We start from the raw sequence: 21,501 nt of genomic DNA, 5'->3' as shown, positions 1-21,501 counted from the left end.
TCCTCTTATTTCTAATGATTCAAAAAGCTTGGCCACGGGTCTGAACACGCTCAGAAACTGAATACAGTCATATGCGCATAGCACAGTAGCACATATGTGAGTAGCTGAAGATTAGATTGAAAAACACCTGCTTGGGGAAAACAAAACGCTAATTACTCAAAGTTTCGGGTACTAAACAAAAATTCTACAAAAAGGACAGATGGATTTACTGGTGAAAAAGTTACGCAAGAAGTAATGCTGAGAACATTACACAGAAAAAAGGCTTGCACTGAAGCACTACATCGCGCTTTAAAGACTTGAATTAATATTTAATTTGAAAATTAGATGCAAATGATATCGTGGATATAAATGTAAGCCTAATAATAGCGGGATAAAAAGACGTTCTCCTTGCGCGTAATGCACTTAGCATTCATGGCCTTATCCTGCTTCCCAGAGCGCTTCAGTCTGAAAGCAGCAAGCTGTTTCGGGCTGCTTTTATCACAAAAGAACGGGGACAAAAATCCCGGAATAATAGAGATTTGCAAATGTTTTTCAACTGATCTGACTCAATGAACACTGGATTTTTTTTCAGACTAAGAAAAACAGAAGAGTCTGCCTGCAAAGCTGAATTGGGAGCATGGAGAAGAGGTGGGTTTTTATATGGTTGGATATAAAATTTAATTAGCGTAGTACAGCCCTTGAAAGACAATGGGGGGTTCAGTACGTACCCAATCTGAATCTCACTTGGGATCCAGACCGCGGAAAGTCAAAAGAATTAGAGAGAGAAAGGCGAGCTTTTTTTTTTTTTTTTTTTTTTTTTTTAAGACGAGCTTCAGAGAAAAGCGGGGAAGGACCGAGGCGGACGGCAGGTGACTGGCACGCGTAAAAACAAGGGGGGACACTTTTGGCACACAGCTGATTATTTGAAAGAGAGAGGAGACACAACAAAACAAAATAGAGGTTTCTCCAGGTCTGGCCCACTTAGACCAGCTGAGGCGGAGAGCGCGAATAAAAACAGAAAGAAGAGGATAAACAGAAAGCTCGGAGGCTCCGCACGCGCGCTCTTGGGAACGCACCCAAATGGTGGAACACAGCCGACCAATATCATCACGCGACCATTAATGCATATTCATCGTTCGAGGTTTATTACTTTTTTCTTCTAACAATAAAGCCGAAGCGTCGAGCGTTTATTCACGAGCGGACCGTGCTGCAGCACGTGCACAAATCCAATGAACACGCTTAACAAAAGAGGACCGTCAGCGTTTGGCTCGAGTGTTTTAATTACTCTCCTTAATATGGGCATTTATACACTTAAGTGAATTGCCTTTTTGTTGCAACAATATTTTGCAAACGAAAATTTGTTTATTGAAAATGTGAGAATACGAAATTAATTCAGAAAGTGTACACCTGTAGCTTTTTTTTTTTTTTTTTTTTGAAAATCTTTTAGCAAATTCTGGTTTTGTTGTCACAACCAATACATTGTAACCATCCAATTAATTTGCAGAGCCATTTATTGCAATGTACATGCTGCTTTAATGTAAACTGATTATGCTCCATTTACAGTCGCAGTTTTAACAAAGCATTGCGCACACAGCGGTGAGACGCCTAAACATTCCCCGCAGTTATCGGGTAGTTCAGTGAAATAAAAGAGAAGCACAAGAGGAATCGAAAAGGAGCAATGTTTCCTTGGTAATAAAATACCTGGTGCGCAAATACGTTATGATACATTACATTCATTCTGACTCTAAGCGGTAGACTAATCTCTAAACACACTGACTGATCGCATATAAAGTACACACTCTTCCTGCATGTATTTTATTTTCACTATTTTATTCTTTACAGCTAGTCTCTTTTCTTAAAGCATTGTTTCCATTATTCCCATGACAAATCTCCCAAATGAATCTTGTCGGAAACGATGAAGTTGCCAAGGCTCTTCATAAAATTGCGCAGAAAATATGAAAAGTTTATTCACATACTTTTGCACATATTCCTGCTTTTAAATCTGCCATATATATATATATATATATATATATATATATATATATATATATATATATATATATATATATATATATATATATGACAAAACAACCAAAGTGTTTAATTACTTCTGACTAGTTGATGTAGTTAAAATCGAGAACTAATTATCCACATTCAAGACCAGTGCCGCCCCCCGATTTTTTTCTGTATTATAGAGAGATGTTCCACAGCACTGAATAGACTCAGATCTGGTGGAGAGCATGAAAATAAAGCTCTTCGCTACTTTAGCTCTAATAAATTTACACTCTCTGAGCTGAACTCAAAAACCACATTACAAATTACATTCAGCAAGCACACAAACACAGAACATCAAGAAATATATTCACCTTGGTCAAAACACAGCATACATATTTGACATGATAAAACATAGTGTATATTAATCAATACATTTATTTATCCCTGAAGAGAATGCTATTTAAAGAGTTGGATTTGGAAACAGCTGCTGACAGAGTCCATGGGAGACAGAGACAGACTTGCTCAGTGGGTGGACATGACAATGCTCACATTGGATGGATTTTGCAAATCACCATGACATATTCAAAGGAAAAATGATAGATTACACTTATCAGTAAAATAATGAAGGTTTTTAATTCTGATTTATAGATATCACAAAACTGATTAAATACTGTCACATTTTGGTTGAATATTGTTAATCTGTCACCATACTTTCTCCACAAAAGTAGCAGTCTGCTGCTCGTATATAACATAGGCATTTTCAACACCACACAATTTTATCACCATGATCAGATCTTTCTGTGGTACTGAGAAACACATTAAACAATGTTAAATATTACTGTGTAATAAACCTGCATTTTATCTTCAGAGGAAATGATTCCTGTTTTGTACACTATTGTAGTCTAAGCACTACAAAGTCAGACTGTTTAGACTGAAGCAAAGCAAGAAGCCCTAAGGAAAGTTGAACAGAATCTGAACTTTGAACTGTAAAACACAACACAGGTTCAGAAATTGAAGAAGCTAAACATGCAATTAGATCAAACAAAGTGCCTGAAAACAGGAACCAGAGATAACACAGAAGAATTAGAAAGTAGACAGTTAATACTGGAAAGTGTAAGATTAACATTCACATGGGTCAGAATTGTAGGTTAGCATAAGCAAAAGCAAAAAAAAGGAAAAGGAAACTAGGGCCTAAATACAGGAAATATGGAATGAGTGCAGGTGATTAGAGAACTAATTAGAGGTCCTAATAAAAAGATCTTTGCAACTAAGGCCAAATAAGGAAAGTGGAAAGCTAATGAGAGTAAAATTTAATTGAATAAAATGTTATTTGTACAGTGGTTACAAATTACATTGTTAACAATAGACATGAAGCAACACTTTTCCTTAAGGAAAAAGTAATTGGAACGAAATGAGGAAGAAACCTTGAGAAGAACCAGAGTCAAATGGAAACCTATCAAGTTACACCAAATTGTGGGATTATAAATTATTATACTAAAACACGTAACAGATAAGTCTGACAGGATGTTCACTATGAATGTATAATGAATAAGAGTCTTGGGATGAGCACTGGGCAGTCTTTGTGATCACAGCAGGATCAATTTAATAAATAATAATAATAATAATAATAATAATAATAATAATAATAATAATAATAATAATTCCTTAGATTTATATAGCGCTTTATGTTGTATGGGGTGAAATCTCCTCAACCAGCACCAGTGTGAAGCATCCACATGGATGATGCCATAGCAGCCATATTGCGCAAGAACACACACAACACACCAGCTATTGGTGGAGACGAGAGAGTGATGTAGCCAATTCAGAGATGGAAATTATTAGGGGGTCATGATAGATAAGGGCCAATGGGGGAATTTTGCCAGGACACCGGGATTATACCCATTTGAAATTGTCCACAAAAGCAAAGGTATGTCTTGGGCATAAACCATTTTTGGAAAGTGTGGGTTATTGGAGTATCCATGACAACCATCCATAGTAACAGGACATGAGTCACAAGTGCAGAAAGTCCATATAAAGGATGCAGGAGTACACATTCAGGATGAATCAAACAGGTCTAGGTACAAGAGCAGCCACAGGAGTAGAATTGTGTCGGGATCAGGCACTGGCATCAGGTAGCAGGAGCAAGATACAGCTTGACAGAGAGAGTGAGCTCTTAATTTATTAGGAATGCTCTTAACTTGAAAATGATGTAAAAGGGTGTACTTTGCAAACAGAGCTTTCGCAGCATAGATAAAAGGCAGAGCTAGAAATTAACACAAACATGAGGGCACAGAGAGAAAAAAGTGACCTGTCCCTCCAGTTTCTCTGTCCTCAACACTAATTGGAATGCTATTCCTGAGCTGCGGTGCTTTGTACCCTCTTAGAAATAGGATTCTCCAAGGGTTCTTTATGGGGTTATACATGGTTCTTAGTTTCCTAATAGGTTTTTAATTTGGACCCCTTGCCATGGAGAAACACTCTGTTGTAGGGTTCTACATAGAACCCTCAGGGGTTCCTTCATCTTGTTGTAATATTTATTGTTATAGATACTTAAAAAGAAAATGCATTTAAAAAAAAAATCAAAGCAAGAGAGGTGGGTCATAATACTGTAGACCAAAATTCACACAAATGTACACAAGAATAATGTACACAATAATGAATAATCAATCCTTTTTTTTTTTTGCTTAGAAACCTTAGACATGCTTAGACATTAACAGCATTAGCAACAGCCTCAGAGACATAAACAGAGACAGAGACAGGGACACCAATGGGGTCAATAGTGACTGTTCTGCAGTCCATAACAACAGTCATGATAGAACTGGAAACAGGACTGCCTTGCAGCACCAACTTGAGTGGATGGATGGCCGACAGCATACCAGATCCATCAAAAAGCAAATATTTTTATTAAATAAAAGCAAAATCCATCAATCATCTGGCTGAAGGCTTCCTGGTATGTCTCTTGTTGGTGCTGGACCAAATAGATCATGTGATAGAGGCTGTATACATTCCTCAACAGACCTTATCGACTCACCAGATCTTTCATTGAGTCCCAGAAGCATTTAGACCTAGACCATCTCAGAAAGTCTTTTATAATATGTGTTGAGGTCTAAGAAAACCTGTTGGTTGCAGGAGCTGAATTCTGACTATAACATAGCTAGACATAAATTCTGGCTATAACATAAGTTTAAGATATATGTCACGAAAACAATATAGAAAAAATAATTGTAGGTACTTTTATAAGTTTATCTGGGCTTTCTAGCTAAGCATTCTTTCCTTATGCAGTGAATGTAACACTTTGATCAAGTTGTTATATGCCATAGCTAAATGGATATATGTATAATCGATACAATGTATAAACTGTCTAAATACCAGCTGTCAAATGACCTACAATGCACATGTGCTGTTACTTACACTGTAGAGATGGCAACAAAAGTTGTAATGTTTAAACTTACACAATTAATCAGTGATCATGTCAACACCAGTGTAAGACATTTGAGTGAAGAGTGCCGATGAGGCTCTTATTCAGCAAATGTCTTGACGGACTTTTACTTTTAATTGATGAGATGAGATGGACAGATGTGGATGATGCTGATGATCAGAATGATTACTCATTTTCCATTATAAACTTATAATCCAAAAGTAATTAGTCAGTTAGCTGCTGGCGAGGTGTGTGTAATTAACTCATCATTTCACTTATTAGTAAGCAGATAAAAGGTCTAGAATTGTTTTCATATGTGGTATTTTCTTTTGAAATCTGTTGCTGTTAACTCTCAATATGCAGTCCCAAGTGCTGTCACCGCCAGTGAAGAAAGCAATCATTCGGCTGATAAATCAAAACAAACCCACCAGAGAGCTAGTAAAAACATTAGGTTTGGCCAAATCAACTATTTAGTATGTTTCTAAAAAGAAAGGATGCACCGGTGAGCTCAGGAACAACAGAAGGTCCGAATGACCGTCGAAAACCACAGTCATTCGGACCACCAAAATGGTAAGTGACAGAAGAATTTTTCCCTAGTGAAGGAAAACCACTTCACAACAGTTTTCTGATGAAGAACATTCTTTAGGAGGTAGGTGTATCTGTGTCAAACTCAACAAGAAAATTTCATCAGAGTAAATACAGAGGGTTTACCACAACGGATTGGTAAGGCTAAAAAAAGAAGACCAGATAAGAGTTTTCCAAAAACATCTTCAAAAGACGAGACAAAGATCAACTTGTACCGGAATGATGGGAAGAGATATGAAGAAGGTAAGTAACTGCTCATGATTCAAGCTATACCACATAATCTAATGGCATGGGAATGTTTGGCTGCCAATGGAACTGGTTTCCTTGTATTTATTGATGATGTAACTCCAGACAAAAGCTGCAGGATGAATTATGATGTGTATCGGGATATTATTATCAATTTACATTCAGCCAAAAGCTTCAAAACTCATTTGACGGTGCTTCACAGTGCAGATGGACAATCACCCAAAGCATCCTGCAAAATTCAATATGTATATATATATATACACCCCCCCCCACACACACACACACACACATATATATAATATATGGTGTCTCTCAGTGGAATTGTGTAACAATTAGAATCTTGCACTTCTGGTGGCGGGTATTGGGGGGGGGGGGGGGGGGGGGTTAGGGACACAATGCTATAACTTTTGTTTGAGATGTGTGCAAAAGAAAAACTCACTGTCCTCAGTGATCTCCTGAAAGAGTGATTAGTGAATCTTTATGATGGTCAAAATATTCACGAATTCAAACACGGAACCATTGAACAAGAGAGGAGGGAATCTCTGTCATGACTGGATGGAAGGATTCATTGACTCAAGGGCATACAAACACTACTTACACAACTTGAATTGTTACCTACACAATTCATGAACATATGTTGTAAACCAATGTAAAATGTTTTGCAATCATGAAGTCACCTGTGGATGTGTATGAAATGGAAGTGAAGTGGCTTTGCTGCAGTGTTTTTCTCCCTTTGATAAATAAATACAATCTGCCCCTATAAGGTTGCTTGCTGATTTACTGATGCTGGAGTCAGTCAGTCTTGGGCCCAGAGAGCGCAACTGGTGTTTGCAAAGCTTGTTAGCAGCGTTAACAGAAATACATAAGAAGAATTCTTTTGATAGGAAAGGTAAAAGCCAGCAAACATGACCCTCCCATTTACATAATGTACCTATTATTTATCTAAGACGGCTAGCCACTGATCATTTTTATTATTCATGTGATTGTGACATTTACAAGACAGGAAAAATGTGGTAAATGTGCTCTCATTACAAAAGAGCTTTCATTCCACAAAACCCGTGTTCAAAGTTTTTCAGCACAAGTCAATTTAATGCCTAATGCACTTAAGAGGCACAAGTCAATATTCAAGGCAGCCAAAAGAGGTCCACTGTGCACAATAGAAAAAAGTCAAGAACTAAAAGCAAAATCCCCATTTATACCACCAGCAGCTAAATTTTTAATCTGTGGTTATCTTGCTCAAGGTCAGAGAAATAAATGCATGTTCTTATGTATTTACAGTTCCACTTAAGAAGATATTTCCTGCCCTAATCTATCTGCTTTTATTACTGGTTGGCACCACTCTCACTATTCAATTAAGGGACACCTTACGGGTCATTACCGAATAAATACTCATTTGCTATTGATGCCAAATGCGCTTTTAGCAATGGGTTCTTCAAGACTATTAGTGTAGTGTGCATACAGTGCAGCTGCCCCAGCAATTCCCATGCTACCCTTCTTATATTGTGGGCTCTCCCTCCCTCTCTCTGGCTTCCTGTCTCTAACTTTTAAAATGCCCACTTAGCTCTCCCGCATTGAACATCAATTTTAAGTTGTTGTCATCTGATGTGTAATTACTGGTAAGGGCTTGCCGACTGACATCATCGCTGCTCTGACCGCAGGGTAAAGTGGGGTGGCAGGTGGGTGCAGCTCGAACCAGCCACAGGACACTGTGACTTTTTAGTTGTCTAAAAACAACTAATTTCAACACAAATTTTTGAACTGTAATGCCATTAATAACCCTTCACAAAATCATTACGTTTTAAAATATTACCAGAATGTTTCCAGGGTTGATAATTGATGGCCTCTGAGTAACATCAAAGACTGTTAGAAAGGCTAAAAACATTTAGGAAACCCAAGGCCACAATTTGGCAACAATTAAATGAAATTGTTGGTCACTAACCATTAAAAAATTTCAGGAGGAGAAAGTTTTGTTTTTCATATCTGACTAATAATTATAAAATGTTCTCCTAAACGTTCGTGTTAGATGTGATCCCAAGTGTACAAATTGCTGTTTGTTGTTATGCAGAGGTAAATATAGTAAAGGCACAAGATAACCCAGCCTGACATGGACTTATAAAAGGGCTGAAACTCCTCTCTACATTTTCTCCTAATGCCCATGAAAATCAGAGACAAAACCAGACACTGTTCCCAGTACAGAGGAGAAAGGAACACCAGCAGTGTATGCCTCCCCTCTTCACGACCTGTGTGTGGGGTAGCAATTAAACACCAGGCAAAACACAATCATTCCAGCAAGAGACAGAAGAGAAAAATTCAAGCGTATCCCCCTTTTTGCAGCTTGGCAGATTGCACTTCTTTTCATCCCATGCTTTCACAAATCAGTTTCCCTTATTCTGCAAAGGACAGTCAAAGCCCAGACAGCAGCCCCTTTTTTAGCCACAGCTCAAAAGAGGCAGCCAGAGATGTCCGAACATCAATTACATGTTTGTTCACTTTTGGGTGACACTCGGTTGACCCCTGGAGAACCTAAACTGAAAGGGCTGCAAAAAAAGTCTCCTCCTCCTGTTGGGCCTTTCCCGATGCCAATAGACTACCCTTGGGCCATTAACCCATTGTCAACCAAATGCAACTTCTGCATTAATGAACCTATTATGAGGTCTGCAGTCAGAGAATGAGAAAAATAAAGACACCAACTATTCAATTCATGGAGTGGGCCTTGGCGAGAAGACATAATAAGAGACTCTCAATGAACCGGGTTTAAGGAGCCAAAAAGAGCCTTATACAAATCTGTGAACGAATAGAAAAAATGGCTACATCAGGTCTTGGAGAAAGTGTGCAAAACTCCTCTGAAAAAATTATTTCAACGGGCAATGATAGGCAACTTTAATTTACTCTTTAATTTACTTTTAATTGATCAATTAAGGACATCCAAAAAAATAGCTTGGTCTATGACAAACTCTTATTCCAAAAGTGATAAGAATAATTGTCATCTGTAATGCATATTGATATTTGATTGCATTCTTACACATTAAACTTTGCTCATTTGTGCTGATTCTGCAGGTTGTTGGGCACCTCCAGCTCTGGTAAGTGTGCTCCATAGAGAGCTCAGGATGATGCACGCAGGAGGGCCATGGCGCCGGCTGTGTGTGGTATCGTAAAGACATTAATCACTCCTGGCCAAAAGCCTTCGCTGACAGCGCCCAGACCGGCTGACTTCCATCCATATTGGCTTGTTTCTTATGTTAATGCAGGGATGGGGCCCACTGAAAATCACCACTATTTGTCCCATTCTCCTCCACACAGAAGGGACTTGACATTTCTACTACTTTTTTAAAAGCATTATCATAGGTGGAGCTGCCACCCAACCATCCATCCTCCACCCTGCAACACAAACATAAGCACTGGCACATCTTGCTCACTCACTGCAACCAATGGCCCATTCCTAAATGGTCAATGACTTTTAAATAGCAGGCAATAGAGTGAGCATGAATGGCAAACCAACTAATTTGACTCTGTCATTCCCTCATTCGAGTCCATTGCCTTGAAAACGGCTCTCATTAAAAACCTGAGGCAATCTTCCAGATGATTGAGGGCTGTTATTATGAACCTCAAACAATTAATGTCACATTACTTTAAATGCATTATCCCCTTCATTAGGCATGTTACATAGAGACCCATTGGAAATTTTAAAAGCCGTATCTACATGAACAAAGCCAGGAATGGAGGAAAAGAGAAAGATTGAAAAACAGAAAGAGAAAGATGGCCACCCAGGTGCTTCTGTCTCATTATTTAAACCTGAAATGACTTCCTTTACAAGAGGTGAAGTGGAGAAAAATTTGCATATTGGGAAAGATTAACATAATAAAAGCCTTTTGAAAGTCTATATATGTAGTTAGAAAGTATAAACCTGTACTTGTCACTTACCATAAAGATGAGAAGAAATCAGATCTTTCAGAGAATAAATGGTAATGGAAGGCTTGCAAGGCATTGGTGAAGTTTTGTATTTAAATTTTTCCATTTCATGCCATGTCTTGATTTTCAGCGCTCTGCTTTCTTTGACACTAATTTCTTTCCACCTCAAAAGCAGATGAAATAGCTATGAAATACTGAATTCGATTAGAACTTAATAATTCACATAGAAATGACTGATATTCCAAAGGATAACAACATTTTAGACTGTTCACCAGGATCAGCTGAAGCAGATGAGTTTAAAAGAATTCTAAGATACGAATCATTACAATTTCATCTAAATCTACATTATATTTTGATAATTTCATTAAACAGCACAACAATGTAGCCAAGAAGACATACTTTCATTGTCAGATAGTCTCACAATATCTCACTGAGGGTTGTCGACCCATGTTTAGAAAGAATAAAGAGGCAATATGCTGTATATGTGTTTGAGTGTGTGTGTGTGTGTGTGTGTGTGTGTGTGTGTGTGTGTGTGTGTGTGTGTGTGTGTTTTAAAGAACGAGAGCAATTCATGAGATGTCTCAATCAATATCTACTTACAGTTTGGCAGTATATTGGGTAAATTGAATTCGCTTCACTTACTTTTGATATTCCATCATTTCAAGCTGGTTACCTACTGTGAAGGCTGAAACTGAAATAGAAATGGGTGGTGAGAGAGAGAGAGAGAGAGAGAGAGAGAGAGAGAGAGAGAGAGAGAGAGATTAGATCACAAGTTAATCAAACTTTTGATCTCCTTTAAAAAACTTAATGCAAAAACAAATTTAGTGGCCAGGGTGCCAAAGCACTAAATTGAGAGTGTATTGACTCAGGACTGATTCAATGAAAATGGAATGAGATGGCTTTGTCAATATTTTCTATAACAGACTCTCAGCTGGGGAGCACAGTGAAGCCGCTGGTTCACCTGCATACACAATATATCTAGGCAGAATTAACTGTGGACACTTGAGCCACTGGTTACAGATAGATTGGATAGCAAGCTGGGCTGATAGTGTATCATGCCGTCCTCACACTTCCCACTGCTCCATGTGAAGGCAAGAGCTAGAAGATTCTGGTGAAGTGTAACAATGTAACTTGTGTTTTGTTTTGTTTTTGTTTTTTTGAGCACAGGCATAGGAGACTTTGAGGCAGGTCAAGTGAAATATAAAGGCTCCTTCAGATTGACCACTGGCAGCACTGCTGAGTTAAAAATGGAATGCATTGGGTACAGCTGACAACTGCGAGATCAATGGGAACAGAAAAATAAAACGAGCAGGTAAAAATAAAAGCACTTGAGTCTGCCAAAAACAGACTCACACAGAGAGCAAAATACACTTACATTTACATTTATTCATTTAGCAGACGCTTTTATCCAAAGCGACTTACAAATGAGAAAATACAAGCAAAGTGATATATCAAGAAGAGAACAATACAAGTAGTGTTACTATACAAGATCCATTAATTGAGTTCCAGAAGAAGCAAAGCACGCAGAGTAGAGGTGTAAGTGCAATTTTTTAATTTTATTTTTTATTTTTTATGGGTTGGTTAGGTGTTCATGGAAGAGGTGGGTCTTTAGCTGTTTTTTGAAGATGGTGAGAGATTCTGCGGTCTGGATTGAGGTTAGAAGTTCATTCCTCCACTGAGGAACAGTTAGTTTGAATGTTCTTGATAGGGACCTTGAGCCACGCTGAGTAGGAACTACTAATTGTCGGTCGCTAATTGATCGCAGATTGCGTGAGGGAACGTAAGCCTTCAGGAGAGAGTTGAGATAGGAGGGAGCTGTTCCAGACAAGGTCTTGTACGTGAGCATCAAGGCCTTGAATTTGATGCAGGCAGCTACAGGAAGCCAGTGGAGGGAAATGAAGAGGGGTGTGACACGGGTTCTCTTGGGCTGGTTGAAGACGAGGCGCGCTGCTACATTTTGAATCATTTGAAGGGGTTTGATGGAGCTGGCTGGGAGGCCCGAGAGTAATGAGATGCAGTAGTCCAGTTTTGAGACAACAAGAGCCTGGACTAGTATCTGTGTAGCCTTTTTGGTGAGGTAGGGTCGGATTTTCTTGAGGTTGTACTGGATGAACCTACAGGACTGTGCAGTTGTTGAGATGTGTTCTGTAAAGGTCAAGCTGTCATCAAGAATCACCCCAAGGTTCCTGGCCATCCTGGTTGTCTTGAGTGTGGTTGAGCCGAGCTGTATAGTGAGGTTCTGGTTGATTAGAGGGACAGGCTGGCATGACGAGAAGCTCAGATTTTGCCAGGTTGAGCTTAAGGTGGTGTTCCCTCAGTTGTGAGTTGCTGAGTTTCAGAAATACCTCCCCTCCGTAATACCTTGAAGGATCTGTCTGAGAGATAGGATTCCACCCAGTGCAGAACCATTCCAGTGATGCCCAGGCTGGAGAGAGTTGACAGGAGGATCTGATGGTTCACAGTGTCGAAAGCAGCAGAGAGGTCAAGTAGGATGAGGACAGATGATCTAGGGGTTGCTCTTGCTAGTCTTAAGGCTTCAGTGACAAAAAGCAGAGCAGTCTCTGTGGAGTGATTGCTCTTGAAGCAAGACTGCTTGGTGTCCAGGAGGTTGTTCTGTGTGAGAAAATTGGAGAGTTTATTAAAAATGGCTCTTTCAAGAGTGTTGGAAAGAAAAGGGAGGAGGGAAACAGGTCTGTTGTTGTCAACTACAGCAGGGTTAAGTGATGGTTTTTTAAGCAGTGGGGTAACCTGGCCCTGCTTAAATGAGGTAGGGTATGTGCCAGTGGAGAGGGATGTGTTAAAGATGTGTATGAGTGCAGGTAATAGTGTGGGAGAGATGGACTGAAGAAAGTGAGAAGGGATAGGGTCAAGAGGACAGGTTGTGGGACGGTTAGAGAGGAGGAGTTTAGAGAAATCAGTCTCTGAGAGGGGAGAGAAGGAAGTCAGTTGGGAGTTACATGGAGGAGGAGCCGGTCTATGCGTGTCTGGGGTTGAGAACTGGTTCCTGATTGATGTAACCTTGTTGGAAAAGAAAGTGGCAAAGTCATCTGCAGAGAAAGAGGTAGGGGAAGGGGGAGGAGGGGGACAGAAAAAAAAAATTTTTTTGAAGAGAGTGCGGATGTTGGGAGAATTGCCAATCTTCTCTTGGTACATGACTCCCTGTGGATATATGTATGCATGACTCCCTTTGCATCAATTGTTACACTATATGGACACTTCACATACCATCACACCCATATATGGCCCTTTCCCCAATCTGTTGCAACACACTTGGAAGTGCACAATTGTCCAGAATGTATGCTTTGTATGCTGTACCATTAAGATGTACTAGAACTAGTACATGAGGCCCAAACATGTTCCAGCATGACAATGCCCCTGTGCAAAAAAGTGAGCTCCAAGAACACATGAATTTGCTGAGGCTGAGGTGCAAGACCTCAAGTGGTCCGAGCCCTGACCTCAACCCCACTGAACACCTTTCGGATGAATTGGAAAAATGACTGCACACCAGGCCTTCTTGACATAAGGCCACTTGATATAAGTGCCCAACCTCACTAATGCTCTCGTAGCTGAATGATCACAAATCCCCATAGCGATGCTCCCAAATCTAGTGGAAAACCTTCTAAGAGAGGAGGCTGTTATAACAGCAAAAGTGTTAAATCCATGGTTTTGGAATTTCTCTAAACAATCTTGTGTTTTGTTTAGAAAAATCTTGAACCATAATTGAACATAATTTGTACCATAATTCAAACTGCAATCTTTTTCTAAAAGACCTTTCTAACCTGATATCCTTCAAGTTAACATTACTAGAGCAATACAAAACAGTATGGAAGTGAGTGTTTAGATTTTTTATAGGCATCAGATGGTCAAGGATAAGGGTTTGTAATAATTATTTTTAAATGTATTTTGTAACAGTATAAACACATACATTTATGATTATTCCTTTATTTATTTATTTATTTTTGTTTTTAGCAAATTTTTTTTTTTTTATTTTTTTTTTACAAACTAATTTTACATGATAAAATACACTTTTATGAACCTTATCCTATAATAGCTCTCAGTATCAGACTCATGCTGTTCAGGAATTTCTACAGCAGCCAAGAGGTGAAACAAACTGAAAAGCAAGATTTGAGTGCTTTCTTTAATCTCTCTTTTGAAACTTCCTTCATTTTAAATCCAACACTATTCCCCTCACACTGAGTCTAATGTGAAGTTAATCCACTGGATACTTGGTTCTGCCTTCTCCTACATTATAACAGCACCTCTTCTCTTTTCTCTCTACCACAGTATGTATCTTCCCATGATAAGCTTTTTAGGAATCTTAATATGTGAAAAGATATAATTTAGTAGAAGACCCCAGGACTGTGTCATCATAGTGCACAAAAGCAGAATGGCTGTTTAAGACCCAGTGGTTCTTTTGTCTCTCTATTCTTCTGCACAAGGAGGAGTGTTAGAGAAGGAGCGAGCTGGCAAATGCTCAGCCTTACAGCTCTCAGCACTCTTAAAAATTAACGTTGTGCCCTATGTACCTCCCTCACTGCATGACTGAGTCCTGATTCTCCATATTCCAAATGACTGCCATTTCAAGCTCTTTTTGTGTTTGATCTAAACAAACACAGCATAACAGAGGCCTGAAAGTGTGACAAACTAAATTTTCTGAAAACAAAATGTTATTTATTTTCGTCGTTTGTCCTATGCAAATATAAGGCCTTGGCACTTATGTCCATTCTTTCCTAATACCCAAATATGAATATTCGTGCCAAAGTCTTATATTGAGTGCAATTAAATTTGAGTTGCGTAGCACTTTTAAGAATAGACATTGTCATAAAGCATTGTTACTTGGTTTTAGCTCCATAGAAGAGCAAATCAGATGAAACAGTGGCAGGGAACACCTACTGAAATATTATGAGGAATAAACCCTGAGAGGAACAAGACTCAAAAGGGAACCCACCCTCATCTGGGTAGCACCAGACAGTGGGATTATAAATCATTATTTTTCTACAACTGTGTACTATAAAGTCAAAGGATGTTCAGTATGAGCCTATTGAATATCCTGGGAGTCCTGGGATGGACAACAGACAGTCTTCATGATTACAGCAGCAGTTATTAGGCACAAGTCTTCAGTATGCAGGTGAGATTATACACAGAAATAAGGGGGAGACTAGGGAAGTTTTTTTTTGTGAAGTGCAAACTTTCCATGTGGTGTTTCCATTGTTACATGAATTCTGTATGCAATGTGCTCTCAGCTTGCATTTGGGTGTGCAATGTGGTGTTTTAAAATGGTTTATTATTATTTTTATTGTTATAATGTATGTCTAATTTGTGCTTCAGACACAAACTTACAAGACCTGTAATATTAGTCACAGGCATCTGCATAACATCACATTAAATTAGTGGTAGCTTATCTGAGTGTTGCCATAACTTAAGGACTACTCCAAACAACTGCACTGTAATGTACTTTTTGAAAAAAAAAATGTCTGTAATGTAATTAATTTACTCTCAATAACACTCTCAATATCTACCATTTTCTTTAAAGGTGAAATAAAACAATAATAATTGTCAGGCATGTCATGCTAAATCTATAAAGTGTGCAAATGATTCTATGGGCTTCCATATACTCTCAGGGCATGTATATTAATACTAATAAGGCAACATGTAAACACTAAGGCTCCTGCATCTTTGGAGTTTGAACCCCTAAATACAATGTCCCTTTCATTATACTGGCTATAAGCAACTCTTTTTAGGGAGGCCTGAACAGCACACATGCAATCAGAAACCCAACCCCAGATAGGGGAAATTTTGCTCTCACTGCAGCTCCTCCATTGACCCCGTGGAGTGATGTCCGGGACACGGCTGACCTCATACCTGCCCTGGTCAGACACCTGGCCTAGAGGTCCAGATGGCACTAATGGCGAGACAGTGCAGATAAGAAATCTATTCTTACTGTATTGGAGTGTGTATGTGTATGTGTGTGTGTGTGCGTGTGTCCGTGTGTGAGCAGTATATGTGGGTGTGAATGAGAAAGCCCCGATGTTGTGAGAAAATTTAGAAATATCATATTATGTAAAATTTTTTTGAATGATAATTTGCTAATAGAGTGCTATTGGCATGGCTGAAGTGTGTGTCTCTAAAGCAATAAAAGAAGCTTTAATTTTAAAAATGCCTTAATAAATAACTTCATCAACACATGTCACAAAATTAAGTTCACAAAATGTTTAACAGTCTAAATCAGCAGTTGATGGCGTTGAGGACATCGTAACCATGACGTCCCAAGGATAACAATAATCCATCATTTTGAATATTTATATCCAGCATTTAGTATAAATGCTTTTGGCAGACCAAGAACGTAAGAAATTGTTGCTAAAATCTGGCCCCAAAAATTGAGAAGACCACAGAAGACAAATCTCCTTCATTTTGACAAAAGGAGAGCATTATAAAAAGAGCTAAATGAAAACAAAATTACTTCAGATAGGTATTTGGCTGAAATGATAGCATATAAAAGCTCTGAGATGAAAAGAAAGAAAACAGTTGCGGTTCTTGGAAGAAATCCTCAATTTGATCTCTTGAGTGTATTCTCCCATCTTATTACCTTCGCTCTTCCCCTTTATTCATCTACGTATCTGTATTTAAAATGACTCAATTACCCAGAACCCTGTGGTGAAAATTACACATGTTTCCCCCATATTTCCTTTTTTAGGACTGGGACATGGGGGACCTCAGGTTGCCCCTGCCCTATCCCCCCACCCACTCTGTCCTCCCTCTTCTTTCTCACCACCTTTTTTACTCCATCTGTTGCAAAATGCATGCTGATTATGGAGTGGTAATCTCCACATGAAAAAAACAAAACAAAACTCAAAACTCAAAAAAAAAAAAAAATAAAAAATAAAATAAAATATATATATATATATATATATATATATATATATATATATATATATATATATATATATATATGTGTGTGTGTGTGTGTGTGTGTGTGTGTGTGTGTGTGTGTGTGTGTGTGTGTGTGTGAAATTTAATCTATAACTAAAGTTAGTGTGCAGAACAATTTTTCATATATAGTAAGATTAAAATATGGTTAAAATGACTAAAGTACTGTTTTTAAGAGAAAGGATAATAATTTACAGTTCCGAGAAAATGATCAACTTACGCAAGATGTTACGTTGTTTCATAAAAGGCCAAACAAATTGGGTGATGATATCTCAATGTAATCATTACATGTTTATTATATTTAGGGGAACACTGGGGTATCTGAGTAATATGGCCTATTAAGAGCATCTGGTATAATACATTAATCATATGTGAGAAATCTAAAATAATATTTTGGTTGTCTTGGCTATGCCACCTAAATAACTGCAGTCATTAGAGAATAAAAGCTTGAGGCAGTTTTTAATGAGCTCTGTACACAATGGACTGCATAACAGGGCAAAGACTAATGCACTTCATACCAAGGAATACTTTACTTGCCCTAATCTGCTTTATTATAACGGACAGTCAACCGATGCTTTTTAAATGGTTAAAATATATTTTCCTTCTTCAAAAGATATCACTTATATTTCTCTATATATGCAACCAATTCTTTTCAGACTATTAACATCCTTGGTTTATCCATTCTTCTCCACTAATGGAAGCCTGCATGTCCTTGAAACAGTTTTCTAAAGAAGTCAGTCCATTTCCTAGATAAGTAGCATTTTAGTGCAGTCATTATGCTTTTCTATGTTACATCTCATTTGTTAGCAGTAATTGGCTTACTATTGTCTATCTGAAACTGCAAGTATTCACTCTCTCTCTTTCTGTTATTTATTTCTATCATTTAGAAACATCTGACTTTAACAGACTGTCTCTCTTATATTGTCTGAGTCCCATCTGGAAATGCCTGAATAGTCAACAGCATGTAGCCATTGATGACATTTATTTTCCACCCATTTGGATTGTTTTTTTTTTCTTTTTTTTTCTCCAAGCGGGAGAGGAGCTGAGGGGATACAGAAGGATTGGGAATGCACTGATGTCAGATGTGTCCCACACAGCTTACTAAGGCACTCTTATGCTTGCATTTGGCATCCTTTTGTTTGAAGAGCACTTTATTGACCATTGACCATTTTCCACTTGGCAAGGCCTTTTTATGCACATCTGATCAAGCCGGTAATAAACATAAACATGACATATGCTCTAATGAGCACAAAGTATACACATAAATAAGAATACAAATGAATGCACATATGCACAACACAATCCAATGCACGGATATTGGATCTGGAAAAAAAAGAGAAAAGCTCACAGCAAGAACAAACACAACCAAATACACACTTGTGAAGTTCATTGAATAAACAAAACAGTCAGCTGACATGTCATTTGGAACATACATTTTCAATTCTAAAAGTAAAGTACATAAGCATAACTGACAGTCTCAAGTGCAACTACCCAAACCTCAGCCCACGAAACATAATCAAACATTGAACAGTTACAACTGAACAGGCAAACAAACTACAGGACTCTGGAGAATTGAAAAGTCCCCACAAGTGAAATGAACATATTGATTAGGATAAGCTGGTGTTGCATTATTACAACCCCGGGGTGTGGTGGAGGTGCAGGCCATTGAAGAGCCAAGCAGCTGGCGAGAGGTTAGAGACCTCTTTAGCCCCCTCACTTGCTCTCCCCCAACATACACTTACTGCCATTCAGGCTCTGGTCAATAGTTGACACTACCCTCACACTCCAGTCCAAATAAGTGGGGTCCGGGTAAGTGTTTAGACTGGATCTAGGATGAGAATCAGAGAGGCTGCTCTGCAGGAGGGAGATAGGGAAACAGAAGAGCTGACATCTTTCTGATTGATACATATATCATTGTTGGAGAGGCAGAGGGAACTAGTCCGGTGATGCTATGAGAAAAAAGCTTCATTATGTGCAAAATAAACGACATTTAAAAAGAGGTGTGTGCTTGTTCAGCAAATTTAAATGTTTGGATTGAGGGTAGAGTGTAACAGGAAAGAGGTAAAATGAGTCAATTTACTGGCAGCTCACTGTAATCATGTAGAATATTAATATTTCAGGATTCTACAGAAATTACAGTAAGTGCCAAAATGCTTTACGCCCCAAGGCACCGATTAGAAAAATAATGGTCAGTAGTGTGTACGATTATGGACTAAACATAAAGCCAGATACTCATTTAAATGTGACGTTTTTACACAAATTATTACATCCAAGCACGGCCAGAGAGAGAGAGAGAGAGAGAGAGAGAGAGAGAGGGAGAGAGAGAGAGAGAGAGAGAGAGAGAGAGAAATGTGTTTAATTAATGCTACAGAAGCGGAAACTTTTACAATAAAATTTTACTTACTTTCTCATACAGTAAAAAGGTCTGAATTCAGGGGAAAAAGCAAGGCAATGTAAAAGAAGATCTGTTAACCTTAATCTATAGACAGTCCCTTGTTCAAGGCTAAAAAGAGGAGATAGAGCCTTTTCGGTGCTGGGGCCTAGATTGTGGAATTTATTGCAACTTAGAGTTGCAGTGCAACCCTCTCTATCAGTTTTCTCTTCTGAAAACTTCTTTGTTTTCCTTAGCTTTTAATACATGTTAATTGTCGCTCCTTGTTATGCTTTAAATTTTTTGTATTTGTTTACTTTGCTCATGTACAGCACTTTGGTCAGTCATGAGGCTGTTTTAAAAGTGCTTTATAAATAAATGAACTAGAATTAGAAGTAGAACGTGATATGAGAAAAGAAACAAAGTCCCCAATTTTCATGATCATGACACAAACACAAAATAAATATTCTTGTGACGGTGGCAATGATGGTACAATCAGAATGTGTTACAATTAATACATGATCAAGAAATGTGCTGAAGTGATGTTTGGTGAAATTAACGCCTAAATTTTTGCTTAAAACCCATTGATATATGATTAGATTCGACTTAAAGATTTCAATAATTCTCACCTAATAACTTTCACTTCAGCAGATATCACTCATAGATTATAAATCAGTATTAACTGGCTGGCAGGCATAAATGTGTCTTCTGCCTCTTCATGCACTTTTGTGGATGTTCAGCACTCTAGTGCACTGGTTCTCAAAGTGACTCTAAGGGATTTGGGAAGCATATTCAGGCAGTGTTGGGTAAATTGCTCAAAAAAGAGTAATCCACTACAGATTACTAATTATTATTTTAAATTGGTAATTTTATTACATCACATGGTAATATATATATATATATATATATAATATTATATTTACTAATAAGTTTACTTTCCCGTTACTTTCAAGTAGCTATCAAATCTACAAAAATACACTATAAAAGTGAAAATAATAGTTCTTTCGGTAATTTTAGTGTGCGTTTGCTGGTGATTCATTAAAGTGCATGCTCATTGCTCAACTCCTGTCAAATTAGCCTAAAACGCTTATCCAAGGCATACCCAGAGTAAAATTAAAGCTGTACTTTAACCATTTGGAGTACATGCATGGTTTTGGTCTCTTTTGAAAGGTGACAATCTGCAGTGTTTCCCCCTGAACCACTGTAAGTGCTGCTGGTATTGAGTAATAGAATTTTTAATACACTGAAATAGAATGTTTTTTTTCCCGCGTGATTTTTTTTTTTTTTTTTTGCAAACATATGCCTGCAGATGTCTAGAACTGGGAGCTATTCACTGGAAAACACAATGGGACCATAGCATGAAGCCTTACCTAGCCCAAGTTCAACAGTGGCAGCTTGGCAGTGCTAGGGCTTGAACCCCTGACCTTCTGATCAGTAACCCAGAGCCTCAACCGTTGAGCCACCACTACCCACACGATCCTGATATTTCAACAGTTTGAGAGCCCCCACTCTAAGACATCTCTAATGATTCCTCAACTCGTCAAGGGCAATTCAACACTGGGGATCTTACTGTGTAGGAGCATGGCATCCACAATAGAATACAATCATTATGATAAAGTGATACTGATCATAAATCAGCCCAATAGGACAACTCCTAAAATGCCAGGGAAATCAGAGACTTCCCTAGTGGCCCAGTAGGTGAGCAGGTGAGTAATCTGATGGTTGGAAAAGAGGAGCACTTCATGACCTGATAAGATCTACCTGTGCCCTGCAGAACAGGGGAACACTAGGACTCTGTCAGTGGCCCCACACATAGCCTAAAGGAAAAGATCTGTGACCTTGATAATGTCTCACCGATATTTTACTCTCACTCTGCGCTCTGAGATGTGGCCATGGGAATTCCACCACATCAGTGCTATCCAGGAGCTAAAGTCACTTCTTACAAAGAGCATCATTGCAAGAAGCCATATTTTCCATAACAGTATTGATTCTATCTCTCTCAGATGCACAAGGACATAGCAAGCAAATAATAAAAAGCAAAACTATATAATCTCCAAAAACCTACTATACT

Source organism: Ictalurus punctatus, chromosome 22, assembly GCF_001660625.3.
Source record: "Ictalurus punctatus breed USDA103 chromosome 22, Coco_2.0, whole genome shotgun sequence".
NCBI lineage: Eukaryota > Metazoa > Chordata > Actinopteri > Siluriformes > Ictaluridae > Ictalurus > Ictalurus punctatus.
This window is presented reverse-complemented; position numbering follows the sequence as displayed.